The sequence below is a fragment of the Mustela lutreola genome, chromosome 5 (assembly GCF_030435805.1).
Source record: "Mustela lutreola isolate mMusLut2 chromosome 5, mMusLut2.pri, whole genome shotgun sequence".
In the NCBI taxonomy this organism is placed as follows: Eukaryota; Metazoa; Chordata; class Mammalia; order Carnivora; family Mustelidae; genus Mustela; species Mustela lutreola.
In genome coordinates, this window is record NC_081294.1 from 42,877,609 (window position 1) to 42,895,889 (window position 18,281).

The window sequence follows — 18,281 nt, forward strand, 5'->3', positions numbered from 1 at the left end:
AATATACGACCACATTCTCTGTGTGTTTCTGGTTGAAAACCAATTTTTAAATATATATTATTCATTCATTGAGATATAAATCATGGTAACAGTCTAAGTTAAACCTGAACAAAGCTTATCTAAAATATGTATTTTTTTCCATTAGGCACATCATAGTTACTTTGTACTAGGAACGCTAGATAGAGTGCAACTGCCCCTCAGAACAATGTATTACTTAAAATATAACCCATGGGAAATTTTACTAGTTATCAAGCACGTTTAGATACAGCCTTAAGAAAAACACATACTGGCAACATTTTTCCGTTATCTCCCCCCAACCCCAGAGCACCTGTGGCTAGTTAAATAAGTCTTTTGAATGTGCTTGTTCAAGTATAAACTTTATACTGCTTGTCCAGACATATTTTACCTTCCTTCTTGTTTATCTACAAGGCACATGACTAATGTTTGGCCTTCTTCAGCTCTTCTGTGGATTACTGTCCATATCTAATAAAAGCGGGACTGAGGGGTTGTTTGGGGCAACAGTCTTTTCTACTGTTGTCCCCTGCTCCCTCTCTCTTGCAGCTGACTTGTTTGTGCCTCGTTCTTCTCCCGTGCACCGTCAGGAAGCGGCAAGTGGTGCCCGAACAGGGACCAAAATGAAACAGGAGAAGAAACCCCAATGTGAGTTTTTGCATGGCCGTGCCTTTTTCCTGCTGGTGAGTTGTGGGTACTTATCGCAGGGTATGGGTAATCTAGAGAGCACAAACGATTATTGCCCTTATGTTTGCTTACTAAGACAACTCCTAAAGGCGGGAGGAGCAAGGGCCAACTTATGGAGCTTTAAAAAAAAAAAAAAAAAGTGATTAAAGAACATTGCTCCTGGGGCACCTGGGTGGCTCAGTGGGTTGGGCCGCTGCCTTCGGCTCAGGTTATGATCTCAGGGTCCTGGGATCGAGTCCCGCATCAGGCTCTCTGCTCGGCGGGGAGCCTGCTTCCTTCTCTCTCTCTCTCTGCCTGCCTCTCAGTGTACTTGTGATTTCTCTCTGTCAAATAAATAAATAAAATCTTAAAAAAAAAAAAAAAGAACATTGCTCCTGGTTCCCTATATTAGGGACTTTAGATTTACAGACATGGGAAGAAGTAGGTCTTGAGTTAAAACTTTTGCATGCTAAAGGAAAACCAATTCCAATGACTATATGGCCTACTTGGACCCTCATTTGCTCCATTTTGGAATCTTTACAAACCCCTGATTCGGAGAGCGATAATGAATGTTCAGGAGAAACTAAAAAAGAGGAACGTGAACATGCCATCCAGGAGGAGAAAGAAATTACTAAGGCCATCGTAAAGGAATATATAAAGGAAGGAATCTCTTCCCCCTCCTCCAATACCAGAAGAAAAGGTGCAAATGGCACTGCTGCCATCGGCTCCATCATTCTACGAGAAGGCACCATTTAGTGAAAAAAATGAAGAATTCTTGCTATCAGCCATTCAAAAGGGCCTCCTTGAAGCACAGTGAGCGGGAGACCTAGATGCCTTTCATTTTAATTTCCTGGTTATTACTAGAGAACCTGTCGCTCTGGGACATGATCCTAACAACCCTAATGATATCTATGAAGCCAAGCATGTGCCATTTTCCTTTAAATTATTGAAGGAACTAAAACAAGCAGTACCAAACTACGGAGTTAATTCTCCATTTACAATGGGAATCATTCAAGGCATCACAGAAGGCAATCGACTTATTCTGATGGATTGGTCCTTGTTAACAACAGTTCTATCTTCAAATGAATTCTTGCAGTTTAAAACATGGTGGCAAGATCATGCAGAAACCGCAGCTGCCCATAACAGAGCTTGTAATATTTCTATTTCCATGGAACAGCTCATGGGTGTTGGGCCATGGGCCCAGGTGCAAGACCAGGTACTAATGAATGATCAAACTATTGATTAGCTCCAGCGTTGCTGTTTGAGAGCCTGGGAGAGAATAGGATCCCAAGGAGAGAAGTGCTCTTCTTTTCAGAAGGTGGTACAGGGTCCAAAAGAACCCTATACTGATTTTTTTTGCAAGATTACAAGAGGCTATCAAAAGAATGATAAATAATCTTGAGGCTGCTGATACCGTTCTTCAGCTGTTGGCTTATGAAAATGCCAAAGCTGATTGTAAGAAATTGATAGCACCCTTTAAAGGCAAGGGGACATTGACAGATTATATTAAGCTATGCCAAGGAGTAGGAACAGAGACCTATAAGGCTGATTTGTTAGCTCAAGCAATGGCTGCTCTGACCACAGGAAAATTTAAAGGACAGTGTTTCAGCTGTGGGCAAGCAGGGCATACTAAAGCTCAATGTAGGCAAAAAGGAAAATTCTCTCTGCAAAATGTAAAAAATAAAACACCTGGTCTCTGTCCTAAATGTACAAAGGGAAACCATTAGGCAAGTCAATGTCATTCCAAATTTAGCAAGGATGGATTCCCCTTTCAGGGAAACTTATTTCGGGGAAAGTCCTCAGCCCTGAAAAACAAGGGGGCCAATTCTCCTTTAATGCCCAGCTTTCAAACAAATGTACCATTTTAAATTTATTACACGCCACACGTGGTGTGCCGGATTAGATATCCCCATTCCCAAAGGTTATCTCTTAATGCCTGCCAAGCTTCCCGCTAAAATTCCAACTAATATTTATGGCCCTTTACCAAAGGGAATCACTGGGTTACTTTTGGGGAGATCTGGCCTTACTTCAAAAGGAGTACTAGTTCACACTGGTGTTATTATTCAGATTATACTGATGAAATTTCAGTGATATTAACTACTGCAGATCCATCCATACCATTTTCAAAAAGGAGATTGCATTGCCCAGTTGCTACTTTTACCCTATCTCCAGGGTCAATCTAAAAACAAACAAAGAAACTCCATTGGGTTTGGAAGTACTGGAAAAACTGGAGCATATTTGAGGAAATTTATCAAGATAGACCAATTTGTCATCTTAAAATACAAGGAAAGGAATTTTTCAGGTCTAATTGTTACTGGAGCTGATGTCTCTATCATAAACTCATTACATTTGGCCTAAAAAATGGCCATATAATTCCTCTTCTGTTACTATTATAGGATTAGGACAGGTTGGCAATGTACATCAGAGCTCCAATATTCTTCTCTTTGAAGGACCCAAGGGTCAAAGGGTTATTTACAGCCATATACTGTAGACTTACCCATTAACTTTTGGGGGCGAGATTTACTAAGTCAATGGGAAGCCTCTCTGGTTACACCTTCCCCTAAGGAGGATTCCCAGATTTTTCACGGAGGGCCACTGCTCCTAAACCCATTAAGTTAATTTGGAAGAATGACAAACCTATTTGTGTGGAGCAGTGTTCCTTAACACAAGAGAAATTACTTACTCTTATTACAGATAAGAAAAGGGCATAATAAAGAATCCCACGGTCCTTGGAATTCACCGGTCTTTGTTATTAAGAAAAAAATCAGGAAAATGGAGACTTCTAACAGACCTGTGTATGGTTAATTCTGTTATCCAACTCATGGGGTCTCTCCAAGTTGGATGACCTTCACCTAATCTAGTCCCACACGAATGGTCAATAATTATCACAGATTTGCAGGATTGCTTTTATACTATACCACTTATTAAGGAAGACTTCCCCCGTTTTGCTTTCACTATTCCCAGTATAAATTGAAAAGAACCAGCCAAACGATATCAATGGAGAGTTTTACCACAAGGAATGTTAAATAGCCCCACTCTCTGTCAGGAGTATGTGACAAAAGTTATACAGCTGGTCAGAAATCAATTTCCACAAATTTATCTTATCCATTATATAGATGATATATTATGTGCAGCCTCTGATAACATGCAGTTGCAGGATACATTTAAATTGTTTAAATTACAATTTGAAAAATACAAACTAATTATAGCTCAAAAAAATTGACCCTATCTCCAGAGTCACCAAGTCACCACACCTTTCTCATATTTGGGGTTCATTATGGACAGGACCTCAGTTAAACCACAGAAAGTTCAAATCTGTGGAAATAAAATTACAACCTTGAATGATTTGCAAAAATTATTGGGAGACACTAATTGGATAAGACCTAAAACTGGAATTCCCACTTGTGCTTTGCAGCATCGATTTGCCTCTTTAAAGGGAGATCCTAATTTAAACAGCCCTAGGATCCTATCAAAAGAGGCCTTTAAAGAATTACAATTTGTTGAAAGCCAGATTCAACCAATGCAAATGGATAGAGTCCAACCTGAGATACTATTCGATCTTCTTATTTTTCAGATCCCACATATACCCACTGGATTAATTATTCAGGAAAAACAAATCATAGAATGGGTTTTTCTTCTGAAGAATACTGTTAAAAAACTCACTACATATATAGACCATATTGGCAGTATTATTCAATTAAGAAGAAAAAGAACTCGCCAAATACAGGGATATGACCCACAGGTTATTGTTCTACCTTTAAATAAGACACAAATTGAAACAGCATTCCAAAATAATTTTAATTGGCAAATAGCCCTTAGTGGCTTTACTGGAAACACTTCTTCTCATTATCCCTCTTTACCTATTGTTTCCTTTTTAAAACATACTGCTTTTGTCCTTCCTAAAATTACTTCTGAAAATCCAATAACAGATGCCCCTACTTATTTTTCTGAATGCTCTGTCAAAGGCAAAGCCTATTATTATGGTCCTATCTCAAAGGTCATATCTGCTACTGGTCCTTCAGCACAAAAATTAGAATTAATGGTGATTATTACATTGTTTCAAGATGTTTCTTCTGCATTTAATCTGTTATCTGATTCTTTATATACAGTATATGTTTTGCAGCACATCGAAACTGCTACTGTTTCTACCTCTGATGTGATATGATGACCCTCATCACAGCCGTAAGTCTTCCTGGATGTTATGCAAAAATAAATAACTTTACTTACCTTAGGCCTATATACCCAATCCTCCCCTACTCCATCCAGTAGAGTGGAGAAAAGATATAATACCAATTTATTTAAATGCCTCAAAATGGGTACCTGGAATTTTGGATCTTAGATTGCCACTCTTGCCTCTAGAGGAAGGCACAAATATTAATCTTACCTTAGGATATCAACACAGACCAATATGTATTGGCAATCATTCCAGTTGTCTTATCCCTAATGATCAAAGATGGTTGGTGGACTTTCCTACCAATAATTATCTAACTAAAGTTCAGTTACATTTACTCTCCACTAAAGGATTCCCAGCCAATGAATATTAAGGTCCTAGCTACAGCACAGCAACACCCCTTATTCCCGAATGCAAACTAACACAAATGTGGTCTGATGAGGGCATTCACCCTTTATGGGAGGATTGTGGAGCTTCTCACCCCAGTATTGTTATTAATGATTTCTATGGAATTGTATGGGACTGGTCACCTAAGGGGATGGCAGTCACCAATTGCACTGGAAGACCCTGCTCCTCTCATCAAAATTTAAAATGACAAGTTTTGGATGGTCTTATTTTACCACAAACCTTAACCTCAGGAGATGCACCTCTGGCCTGGCTTGGGCAAGGACTTTTGGTGCCATCCCCTTTTGTTAATTATCATAAAAGACAAAAGAATTTATAGAAGGTCACCACCACTTTGAATCACATAAGAGTTTGGAACATCTCTTACATTTATCAGTCTAATAACTATGCATTCTCCTTTTTCCTAATGAAAGAAAAATGGGTAAAAGCTTGTGTTAGATATCCCTATGTTCTTGTTATTGGAAAAATGACTTTTGATCATAACAATAGGGAAATAAACTGTCCCAGATGTAAAATGTTCACCTGTGTGGATGAAAATGTTTATACAGACAACTCTATCATTCTCATAGTTAGAAGAAGAATAGGCATCTGGTTACTGGTGAAACACCACCGTGTTTGGGAAAGCTCTCCAGATATACATGTACTTTTAACAATTTTAAAGGACTGGGTACATAAAACAAAAAGATTTCTTGTGTTGCTTATAACAGCTATTATAGGAATTATAGCCATTACTGCTACAGCTACCACTACAGGAATAGCCTTGCACCAAACTGTACAAACCACACTATTTGTACAGCAATGGCAGGAGAATGCTAGCAAAGCTTGGAATCAAGAAATGATCACAGATCAAAAATTAGATAAAGGTATCTCTGATTTAGAAGCAGCCATGATATATATAAGAGATGATCATCAAAATATAAAGCTTAGGTTTCACATTTTATGTGACTGATATGTTTCTTCCTTCTGTGTTACTCCCCATGCCCATAATGAATCAGAAATATCATGGAACAAAATTTGCTGTCATATTACTATTCATTATGGTGATAATCTAACTTTAGATATTAAACAACTTGAAGATACTATTCAAGGGGCACCTGGGTGGCTCAGTGGGTTAAAGCCTCTGCCTTTGGCTCAGGTCATGATCCCCAGGTCCTGGGATCAAGCCCGGCATCAGGCTCTCTGCTCAGCAGGGAGCCTGCTTCCCTTCCTCTCTCTCTGCCTGCCTCTCTGTCTACTTGTGGTCTCTGTCTGTCAAATAAATAAATAAAGTCTTAAAAAAAGATACTATTCTAAGTATTACTCACTCATCATTACAATCACTTCCAGGAGTGAGTTTTGCTCAAAGGATTAGATATTCTATCTAATTTAAACCCTTTTACTTGGATCAAACAAACTGGTCTTGGCGTTATAGGTGGAATGATTATTCTTTCTATTGCTATAATCTTTTTATGCTTCGTCCTCAGATGCAGGCGAAAATTCTTCCAACGACTGATGGATCAAGAAGTTACAAAATTGACTTTTCTTCTTCTGCACAAACAAAAAGAGGGAGATGCAACTATCCCTCAGAACAATGTATTACTTAACATATAACCCATGGGAAATTTTACTACTTACCAAGCACGTTTAGATACAGCCTTAAGAAATACACATACTGGCAACAGGTCTCTGGGGGAGAGGATGGTATATGGCCTTGAAGCCAAGCAGCTGGGAACGCCCAGCCCACTCAGGGCAGAAGGTCCTCTGCTTCATTTTTCCATTATCTCCGCCCCCTGCCCCCCTCCCCCACCCCAGCCCCAGAGCGCCTGTGGCTAGTTAAATAAGTCCTTTGAATGTGCTTGTTCAACTATAAACTTTATACGGCTTGTCCAGGATTTTGCCCTCCTTGTTTATCTACAAGGCGCATGACTAAACTTTGGCCTTCTTTGGCTCTTCTGTGGATTACTGTCCATATCTAATAAAAGCGGGGCTGAGGAGTTGTTCGGGGCAACAGTCTTTTCCACTGTTAGCCCCTGCTCCCTTTCTCTTGCAGCTGACTTGTTTGTGCCTCATTCTTCTCCCTTGCATCATCAGGAAGTGGCAATGGAGGGGAACCTGGGTGGCTCATTTGGTTAAGGGACCGACTCTAAATTTTGGCTAAAGTCATGATCTCAGGGTTGTGAGATCAAGCCCTGCTTCAGGCTTTATGCTGGGTGTGCAGCTTGCTTAAGATTCTCTCTCTTCCTCACTCGCCCCCTTTCCCTCGCTCTCTTAAGTAAAAATAAATGAATTAATAAGTTAATTAATTAAAACAAAACAAAACATAACAAAACACTAGACAGACCTTCAGCACCATGCTTCGGGAGCCATTTTAAGCAACAAAATCTGCCCCCCTCTCCAAGTACAGAAATGTGAAAACCATGGCACTAAGCAGATTGAAAAAAATTTTTTTGTTCACACTGTGGGCATTTAAACAAAAAACAGAGCATTGCTTTGTTCGTCCTCAGTTGGCAACATGCAAGTTAGAAATTCTAATTTTTTTTATGACTCTATTCATGTTAACTATGAAAAGACCAGGTTGATTTGGGGGTTACAAATAAATTCTTGCAAGCAAATGAATCCTGAAACATGTAATCCATGAATAATTGGGATTAAGTTGTATATTTAAAAAGATGATAAGAGTTCCTACCCGTATTTTAAATTCCAAACCCAAATCTCAAGTTTCAAACTGGACTTTGCCATTGCCATGATTGTGAATCCTTTGTTAGTGCATTACCACAGTGTAAATCCAACTATTCCCAATGTATTATTCACTTATTTGCCCAATCAACAGACTTAACACAATGTAACCAAACTTCTATCCACTCTGGCCATCTTCACTACCTAACCTGCAGGGGCCTATCCCCCAAGCCCTCCAGATTGGGGACCCCTGAGCCACACCCTAGGACTCCGCCTGCCACCCAGGAGGAAATCGTGCCATTCAGAGCCATGCAAAACCCTCAGAGCAGGAGAAACCTGCATGCCCCTGCTGAAGCCAACCCTCCCTTTGGTGCCCCAGCAGGCTGCAAACAGGGAGGCTGACACTCAGCCAGCTCCCATCCCTTGACTCTGCTGCGGGAAAGCTCCCCTGTGCGGGGACCCTTGGGGGAGTCGCATGAGACCGGCCCATGTTCCCGGATGGCCATGACATGCACCTAGCGAGAAAGCCTTCTAGACCGCAGGCGCCAGCGTGGCACAAATCGCCGCCCAATGCCAGCCAATCAACACTGATTTGGGCAGAAAGCTTGTGAGAATTGGCAGGAAAGAGCCGGTAAACTTGCATCGGGGGCTCGGGCATGCAGTGCCGCCGCCTGGGACTGGCCTGGGATTCCAAGTGGTCCCTGCCTGAACCCTGCAAGAAAGCCCTCTATGAGCCAGGCGCACGCACACAAGGCCAATACTTGCCGCTACTCAGCCCCCTGGGGTGCCCACCCTGGAGCTGGCGGATGGGGCCTGCCATGCCCTTGGCCCTTGGCCTAACCCTTGGTTGGGTTTTCAGGCTTCTGTGCCCAGGGGCCTATGACCCAAGCCCTCCAGACTGGGGACCCCAGAGCCATACCCTACAATTCTGCCTTCCCTCCCTGGAGGAATCCATGCTGTTTGGAGCTACACAGAACCCTCAGACCAGGAGAAACCCTCATGCCTACCTGAGGCCACCACCACCTCCAGCGGCCTCCCTGGCCACAAATCCCCGAATCTGACACGCCACCTGACCGCCATCTTTGACTTAGCCCTCCCAACCCCAGGATCCTGACTCAGTGCCAGCAGATCGGGTCTTCCATGCCCCTAGGCCCTAACCCTAAATTGGGTTTTCAGGCTTCTGTCCCCAGGGACATATTGGGGACCCCTGAGCCACATCCCAGGAAGCCTCTCCCTGAGGGCCCCCACAGAAGAAAGCTCCCTGGGGGCAGATGGGGGGTGGTGCGAAATAGCTCGTGGGGCTTGGGCTTTTTTGGCAGCAGGGGGCGCCAAAGTTGAGGGTGGCCTGAGGTGGGCATGCAGGTTTCTCCCGCTCTGAGTGTTTCCCACAGCTCCCAAGGGCACAGTTTCCTCCTGGGTGGCAGGCAGAGTCCTGCCTATGGCTCAGAGGTCCCCAATCTGGAGGGCTCGGGGGATAGGCCCCTGGGCACAGAAGCCTGAAAACCCATCAGAGCGTTAGGTCAAGGGCTTAGGGGTGTGGCAGGCCTGAACTGCCAGCACCCTTGTGTGCACCCCAGGGGCCTGAGTAGCAGGAGGCATTGGCCTCACATGTGCCTGGCCCGGAGAGGGCTTTCTCGCAGGGTTCCGCCGAGACAACTTGGGACCCCGGGGCCAGGACCAGGCAGCGGCCCTGTGGGCCAGCACTGCCAAAAAAGAGTTTGCCGGTTGTTTTCCAGCCAATTCTCACAAGCTTTCTATCCAAATCAATATTGTGGTCTAGAGCACTTTATTGCTAGGTGTGTGTCGCGGCCATCCTGGAATAAGGGCCTGGCCCTTGTGGCTCCCTCGAGGGTCCCCATGCAGGGGAGCTTTCGCGGAGCAGAGTTGAGGGAGGGGATCTGTCTGAACATCAGTCTGTGTTTGCAGCCCGCTGGGATGCCGATGGTGGAGGTGGCCTCAGCGGAGGCAGGCAGGTTTTTCTCACTCTGAGGGTTTTGTGTAGCTCCTAAAGGCACAGTTTCCTCCTGGGTGGCAGGCCTCCTGGGATGTGTCCCCCAAGCCCACAATATTGTGGACCCTGGAGCCACACCCTAGGATTCCACCTGCCATCCTGGAGGAAACTGTGCTATTCCGAGCTGTGCAGAATACTCAGACTGGGAGAAACCTCCATACCTCCCAGAGGCCACCCCCGCCTCCGGTGCCCCCCCCCCCCCCCACGCCATGATACCTGGAGCCTGACACACCACCTGACCCCCATCCTTGACTCCGACCACCACGGGCCCGCCTCAGTGCTGGCAGATTGGGCCTGCCATGCTCCTGGGCCCTAACCCTATCCATAGGTTGGGTTTTCAGGCTCCCATCCCCAGAGACCTGGCCCCCAAGCCCTCCAGATTGGGCATCCCTCAGCCAAAATCCAGGACACTGCCTGCCACCCAGGCGGAAACTGTGCTTTTAGGAGCTGCACAAAACCCTCAGAGTGGGAGAAACTGCATGCCCCACCTGAGGCCACCCCCAACTTCGATGCTGCACCAGGCCACAAACACACAGGCCGATGCTCAGCTGGACCCCCTCCCTCAACTCTGCCCCCCGGAAAGCTCCCCTGCTTGGAGGCCCTTGGGGGAGCCCTCTAGCAACCCTCAGTTTGTGCTCTAAGGTTGAGTCTGTTTCCTCATTGGCCTATCCATCTCCCCTCAGTCTGTTCATCTGTTTTCTTTCTGAAATTCCAAAGGAGTCAAGTCGTAGGATATTGGTCTTATCCTACCGACTTTGCGAGCTTAATCCATTCTAGATCCATCCACATCCTTGCAGATGGTTAAGATTTCATTCTTGTAGAAGCTGGCTCCTATTCCATTTAGAAGATGTGGGATATATATATATATATATAGAGAGAGAGAGAGAGAGAGAGAGTGAGTGTGTGACTGGACATTGGGACTCCCTCATAGTTTCACTCTGGTTGATAATGCTGCTGTAAATATCATGGCGCTTGTACCCCTTTGAATGTGCATTTTTGTGCCCTTTGGGGAAATACCTAGGAGGGCAATTGCTAAATCCTAGGGTTGTTTAGTTTTTAGCTTTTGGAGGAACCACCATACTCTTTTCCAGAGTGGCTGCAACAGCCCGCATGCCCATCGACAGTGCAGATGGTTCTGCTTTAAGCAGAATATTACCTGCTAGCAATTTCCTAAAGAGGAAATGGAAAATCTATGGGATAAGCTGACTCACCCAGCATCAGGCAAGCAGCCACAGAAATTCACTGCAGCATCCCTGACACCAAGCCCCTTGAAGCCACCAGGATGCTTCTATCCAGGGGAATTCCCAAAGACTCCCCTTCAGACTTCACCACCCATGAAACTGCAGAGAAAATACAGCATGTCCAACTCTCCAGATGGTCCACTGAGTGAAACTAGAAAGTCAAGCTTCCCTTTTAAATCGTCCAAGGCTCCTTGAAGTCATTTTGAATTTCTCTCTGCCTTCATTGGAACTCTTTGGATGAAAAGACGAATCCATTAGGATACATCACCTTTGACAAAGGAGAAGCCATCATCTAAGTCTCTCTCTGACCACAAACAGCCACCTCACTCCAGATGCTGGCCATTCCACCACAGCCTAGGCCCAGTGAAATAAACACTGTTAGATGAAGGAACACATGTATGTTCAAAACACACCCGAGTCCATATCATGTTCCCTTTTGAATCCAAGGGACTGCCTAGGAGAGAGATGTTCCACATACCTTTGTAAGCCAGAAATGAACAGGGAAAATGGGATCTCCTGCCACGGGCTCCCTGCAGGGAAACTTGGGAACTCTGGCCCCCACTCTAGACTGGCTGACATGTGCTTCAGTGTGACTTTGTGGCGCCACTGGAGACCAGAGGAGGCTTGGGGAGCCCAGTAGGTTTGGGGTGAAAGAGAACGTTTACCTCCTATCCTGGCACGGATGTGACATTGCGCCTAATGGGCCTGCTGTTTTCCCTGAACGCGGAGGTCCTGGGGCAAGCTGCATGACTGACTCTGTTGCTGATTTCCAAACTTCAGGTCTTGTGGAGCCAGAGTGAAGAAGGGTTGTCAGGCGGGGCTAAGCAGGCACCTCCCCCCGACAGCCCGCTCACCTGCTCTGATTCCTCGGAGAAGGAGAGACACATGCTTGTTTCTCAAGTGGTAATTAACTTCCTTCTAAAGCTGACGAATGCCTTTGTCCTTTTTGGAGAAGCAAATATACTCTTCCAAACAAACACTCAACTCTTCAGTTCCAAATGCAACATGAGCTGGGTTTGGTTTCCTTCCAGCTCCAGACCCCCACCGGGAGGACTCTCCTGAACCATCGTGACAGCACATTACCAGCAAACCTGGGAAAACGGGGCACAATGCTGAGTGAGGGTCCAGCTCCAGGGATTGTTACCACCACTCCTGAGCCTGGAGAAACAGAGACTATACAGCTCACCACTCCTCCTGTAAAAACAAGCGGCAGAGCCTCACCTTTTAGGGTCTCTTACCCAGCACCTCACCACTGCACTCAGCCAATAGGCTGCCCTGACCCCTCTTCCCGTGTATCCCACTTCAGCTCGCCACTGCCTCCAGTGGTGGCAAGCGGCATTACCATGCCTTCCAGGGACTCTCGCACCACAGCTCACCGCTCCCTCCAGTGGCGTGAACCGGCACTGCCCGGTCTTCCAAAGACTCCTAAAGCAGCTCCCAATGTCTCCGCAGGTCTAAAGCCACACTGGCACTATTCCTCCAGATTGGGGACGTCTGAGCCACACTCCAGGACTCCACCTGCCACCTGGGAGGAAACCGTGACGTTTGGAGCTGCGCAGAATTCTCAGAATGGAACAAACCCATATGTCTCCCTGAGGCCACCCTTACCGTCGACGGCCCTCCCTGGCCACAAACTTACAGCCTGACCTGCTTCCTGATGCCTGTCCCAACTCAGCCCCCTGGGGAGCCCTCCTCAGCGCTGGCAGATCAGATCCGCCCTGCCCCTAGGCCCTAACCCAAACCCTAGGTTGGGTTTTCATGCTTCCATCCCAGAGACCTGTCCGCCAAGCCCTCTAGATTGGGGACCCCTGAGCTGCACGCCAGGACTCTGCCTGCCACCCAGGAGGAAACTGTGCCATTCCAAACTGCGCAAAACCCTCAGAGTGGGAGAAACCGCATGCCTCACTGGGGCCACCCCACATCCGGTGGTCCCCCTGGACACAAAACCTGACATGCCGCCTGATCACTGTCCTCGACTCAGCCCCCCAGTAATCCAGCATCACCACTGGTAGATGTGGCCTGCCAAGGCCCTAGGCCCTAATCCTAAACCTAGCCTGGGTTTTCAAGATTCTGTCCCCAGACACTTGGCCCCCAAGCCCTCCAGATTGAGGACCTCAGAACTTCTGGTCTAGGGACCAGATTGAGCCACACCCAGAACCCCGCCTACCACTGAGGAGGAACCTGTGCCACCCGGAGCTGCGCCAAACCCTCAGATCAGGAGAAACCTGCATGCTCCCATTGAGGCCACCCCACCTTTAGTGCCCCACCGGGCTGCAAACATGGAAGCTGACTGTCAGTCAGAGCCCCTCCCTCAACTCTGCCCCCAGAAAGCTCCCCTGTGTAGGGGCCCTCAGGGGGGCTGCATGGGCCTGGCCCGTGTTCCCTGATGCCCACAACACAACCTAGCGAGAAAGTGCTCTAACTGTGGGCGCCAACATGGGCCCAATCACTGCCCCACACCGGCTAATTCTCACGAGCTTTCTGCTCAAATTGATATCGATTTGGGCAGAAACTCTTGGGAACTGGCCTGAACTCCCCCTGGAAGGGAGAAACCTGCATGGTCCCCTAAAGCCACATACACAATCAGTGGTCACCCCCCGCATCCCCACTACAAACCCAGATTCTGTTGTGCGGCCGGACGCATGCCCTCAACTCAGCCCCCTGGGGATTCCTCCTCAGCGCTGGCAAATCGGGCCTGCCAAGTCCCTAAGCCCTAACCCTAAGCCTAAACCAACATCGATTTGGGCAGAAAGCCCATGAAAAACTGGCCAGCGTTGGGCAGCGATTCTGGCCGTGCTGGTGCCCGCGGTCTAGAGCGCTTTCTCACTAGGTGCCCTTTGCAAACATCCGGTAACACAGGCTGGGTCCCCGTGGCTTATTTGAGGGCCCCCGCCCAGGGGAGATTTCTGGGGGCAGTGTGGAGGGAGGGGGTTCAACTGTCAGCCTCCGTGTTTATGGCCCGGTGGGGCGCTGAAGGTGGGGATGCCTCGGGGGAGGGTGTCATGCAGTTTTCTCCCACTCTGAGGGTTTTGTGCAGCTCCAAATGGCATGGATTTCTCCTGGGTGGCAGGTGGAGTCCTGGGGTGTGGCTCAGTGGTCTCCAATCTGGAGGGCTTGGGTGCCAGGTCTCTGGGGATGGAAGCCAGAAAACCCAACCTAGAGTTAGAATTCTAGGCTAGGGGCATGGCAGGACCAATGGGCTGGCACTGAGGCGGGCTCCCCAGGGGGCTGAGTGGAGGACAGTGGTGAGACGGGGCATCAGGCTCCAGCTTTGTGTCTGGGGGGGGCACCAAATGTGTGGGTGGCCTCAGCGGGGCATGCCAGTTTCTCCCACTCTTAGGGTTTTGCGCAGCTCCAAAGGGTGTGAATTCCTTCTGGGTGGCAGCCAGAGTCCTGGGGTGTGGCTCAGGGGTCCCCAATCTGGAGAGCTTGAGGGCCAGGCCTCTGGGGCTGAAGCCTGAAAACCCAACCTAGGGTTAGGGCCTAGGGGCATGGCAGGCCCTATCTGCCAGCCCTGAGGCCGGCTCCCCAGGGGGGTGAGTAGAGGAAAGGGCTTGCCGGCCTTTTGAGGCGATTCTGGCCTGCCCGGAGGGACTTCATGCTGGTGGGTCATGGAGCCCCATTAAACAACGTGTCTAGGTCAAGCTCATTCTTCTTCCCCCCTCTTTTCTTCCCAGACCCAGAGCACCTCTTTGTCCCCCTCCCCTCCGAGGATTATTATGAGCTGGTCCAATTGTGCAGCCATCCGCTAGTCCTGCTTCCCTTCCAGGTGACCAACCCTCTGGCCCAGGGGACACTGCCTCAGCAGTTCCCACTGGAGGAAGTCCCAGTGGATGGAATGGGACTGACATCTCCTTCAATGTGGAGAAGGGCTTCACCATCCACTGGCCCCTAGCTTCCTCGGCTGGCTCCCTTTTCTGCTTGGCTGCCTCAGTGGCTTGAGACAAATCTCTACTAAGTAGATGCTGATCTACACCAACTGTGCACGGGCCTAGGGCCTGGGTGGGCAGGGCAAGGGAGGATATGGGGAGAAATGCCTCCTTTAGGGACCTCAGATTTGGGTTCTTTGGATTTTGGAACTCTAAACAACCAACCAACTTTCAACAACACACCCATGTAGTCAACTGTCTTGTCCAGCCAGCAAGCCAATCAGCTATTGAAAAAACTTGCATCCGGAAGGCTGTCTATCCACTCATTCTCAGTCATGCCACACCATTCCATTATCCGCCTTCCTTCAAATCCATCACCCTATTCACCCATTCTCCATCAGATGACCTGTTCCATCAGCTACCCTTCATCTATCAATTCAACCAACCCAACCATTCGTCCTCTATGAACACAACCATTCCACTCATTCATTTCATTCAGTCATTCCAACAATCAGTTCAACAGGTTTGTCCCCATTTCTCTCCCATCTTCTCCATAGCACATCCATCTTCCTCCCCCACACCACCGACCAAGTTTCAGCAACATCAGTCCAATGGGGAGAGAACTTCAGTGTGACCTGTATGTCTCTGGGTAAGCTGGAAATTGCTATGGTCTTTGTCTGGGGGAATATCCAGGGCAGAGGGGAAGAAAAGGCTGCAGATGTGTGTCTGTGGTGATGGTGCATTGGCCAAGAGCACGAGAGTGAGGGTCGGGAGTGATCATGTCCAAGTGGAACCACTGCTGGACTGCTACTCTGAGTGACCTTGGGCCTCAGTGTTCTTGTTTAATTTATTGTATAAAATGTATAATGTGTTCCTTTGTTCATTTATCCAATAATAATTACTGAGCAGCCACCATAATCCAGACACTGTAGTTCGTGCAGAGACCACAAGGATGAGGCACAAAGAGCTCTGGCTTCTGCTGTCTGCAAGCATACTTGGGGAGGAAGAAGTGGGAAATGACCATGATCATGGAGAGAAGACTAAACATCCCTGATGTATCAAGGATACATCAAGGCAACGTCATAAGAGCTTCTTAAGACAGAGTGGTCAGGGAGTCTTCTCTGAGGTGACATTGAAGCTGAGATCAGACTGGCCCAAACGGCATGAACATGGGGCTGGGGCAAGTGCTCGGGCCTTATGCTCTGTGTGTGTAATAAGAGATGGATGAAATCCTTTAGTAACTGTTCCCCGGGCACCTGCCGTGGGTCAGACCTTCCTAAGATGTTGTTGGACAGGTGTGAGTGATGTTCCTTCCTCTCAAAGACCGTACCCCCATAACCCTCAAACATCTGGAGAGCAACTGGGTCACACAGTAGATCAACCAGCACTGACAACTTCAAGAATCCTTAAAAGGGCTTCTTAGAAGAGGGGCGCCTGGGTGGCTCAGTGGGTTAAAGCCTCTGCCTTGGCTCAGGTCATGATCCCAGGGTCCTGGGATCGAGTCCCGCGTTGGGCTCTCTGCTCTGCAGGGAGCCTGCTTCCTCCTCTCTCTCTCTCTCTCTGCCTGCCTCTCTGCCTACTTGTGATCTCTGTCAAATAAATAAATAAAATCTTTAAAAAAAAAAAAAAAAGGGCTTCTTAGAAGAGATGAAATTCAACCTGAGCCTTGGAGGGAGGGCTGGACCAACAAAGACACGGTGAAGGTGAGCTCTCCAGAGGCCTTAGGAGGGAAAGAGTGGGGGGTCATTCTTCCACTTGTCCAAAATGGAAACTGAGACCCAACAGGGGAAAAGAAAGCACAGATGGTTGGGAGACATGGCTTTGCTGTACTAGTCCTTCCCCAGATATGTTCCTTGGATACCAAAAAGTCCAGCCTCAAACCCCCCAAAAAGGTATTTTTTTTTTCTCTTACCTTGGAGACTCACAACTCACACGCACATGTGACAGACTCAGAGGTCTGAGTCTCTCCAATTTAATATTGCTTGACTCCGTGTTTCCCAAACAATTTTCATAATAGAACCCTTCCCCCTTGGGGAGGTAGCACCCATTAACAACCACACAAAACCAGAGTGCCTTACCGGGGGATGAGGGGGTTGCTGCTCCCCGCCAAGCTACTTCCTGCATCTCCTTCAGTTGGAGAGGAGACCCTAGCTTGTCCCCATGGACTTGAGAAGCTCACATTTGCCACAAAGAACCTTTCCTTTCAGGTGCTCTGATCTGCGTGTGTGGATTGGATGAGTCCCTGTCCCTGCCCCTGAAGGAACACACGTTTCTCACTTGCCTGCTGGTGCCTGAGCCGGACACCTGGGCTGGCTGATGAACAGTTATTTTTTTTGTCCCGGCAGTTGGGCTGACTCCCCGACATCAGGGAGTAGTCCAGTGTTGTTCACCGAGAAAGCCGGGTGCAGCAGGAAGCAGGCAGCACCCTGTATGTGGAAGAGGCCCTGGGCTGGGCACCCTGGCATCTACACCTGCCAGCCCAACAACCTTTAGGGCACGAGGACTGCCACCATCTGTATCCATGTGACCAGAAGCCCTCACGTCTCCCCTGCTCCTTCCTAGCTCCCCCCCTAGCTGCAGGCGTGCCGGTGTGGAGCAGAGGGCCCAAACAGGGGTAGGTAACCATGTGAACCTTGGTATTTTTGATGCCAAGGAGTTGTTACTCCCAAAAGAGTGCAAAAAGAACCTTTTCACTCACACTTATACTCTGCCCGCATATCACTATTTCCACGCCTTCCATCAACCTCACAGCCTCCCTCCAAGCCCTGAGCTGTTCTGACGGCCAGCCTTCCCTCCAACATCAGCCCCCACTCCAAGGCTGGGCAGAGCTAGGGCCAGTGGGGTACAAGGTCACTCAGGCCCAGGACATATCGTTCAATGGACCCTGGTTCCTCAGTGAGGAGTCCCCTCCTCTTTCAGGAAAACACAGGGGCCAAATAAACACAATGCCATGGTTTCCACAGCTTGTCTTCCCAGGGTGAGCGTGTGACCACAGTTCATCTCCTTGCCTCTGCCATAAGGCTACAGGAGGGAAGCCCTGCTCCCCACAACTTGCCGCTTTTCCAGCCTAGCCCTTCTCAATTAAAACGATGCTTTCTAAAGTGCATTCTGCAGCCTGAAGTGCTTAGGTTGGGGTAGGACATTGGTCAAAGGAGTTTAGAAAATGCTGGATACTCTGCTTCCTTCTTGGAAATTTGCAGTTCACATTAGTGCATTAAGGGTTCTGAGAAGTCCTGCACTTTGCGGATCTG

At 47.9% G+C, this 18,281-nt stretch overlaps 2 long non-coding RNA genes across 2 annotated transcripts; one reads left to right on the forward strand and one right to left on the reverse strand.

Annotated features, from left to right (window-relative positions):
* The first annotated feature begins 372 nt into the window (after positions 1-372).
* LOC131831791 (uncharacterized) lies at positions 373-7,880 on the forward strand. Its single transcript, XR_009353804.1, has 3 exons — positions 373-695; positions 4,788-4,860; positions 6,718-7,880. It is a non-coding gene; the product is annotated as an uncharacterized LOC131831791 (long non-coding RNA).
* Positions 7,881-11,820: 3,940 nt separating this feature from the next.
* Positions 11,821-17,285, reverse strand: LOC131831792 (uncharacterized). The gene is made up of 3 exons (XR_009353805.1): positions 12,531-17,285; positions 12,253-12,349; positions 11,821-12,027 (listed from the first exon to the last, which is right to left on the reverse strand). It is a non-coding gene; the product is annotated as an uncharacterized LOC131831792 (long non-coding RNA).
* Between the last annotated feature and the right edge of the window lie 996 nt (positions 17,286-18,281).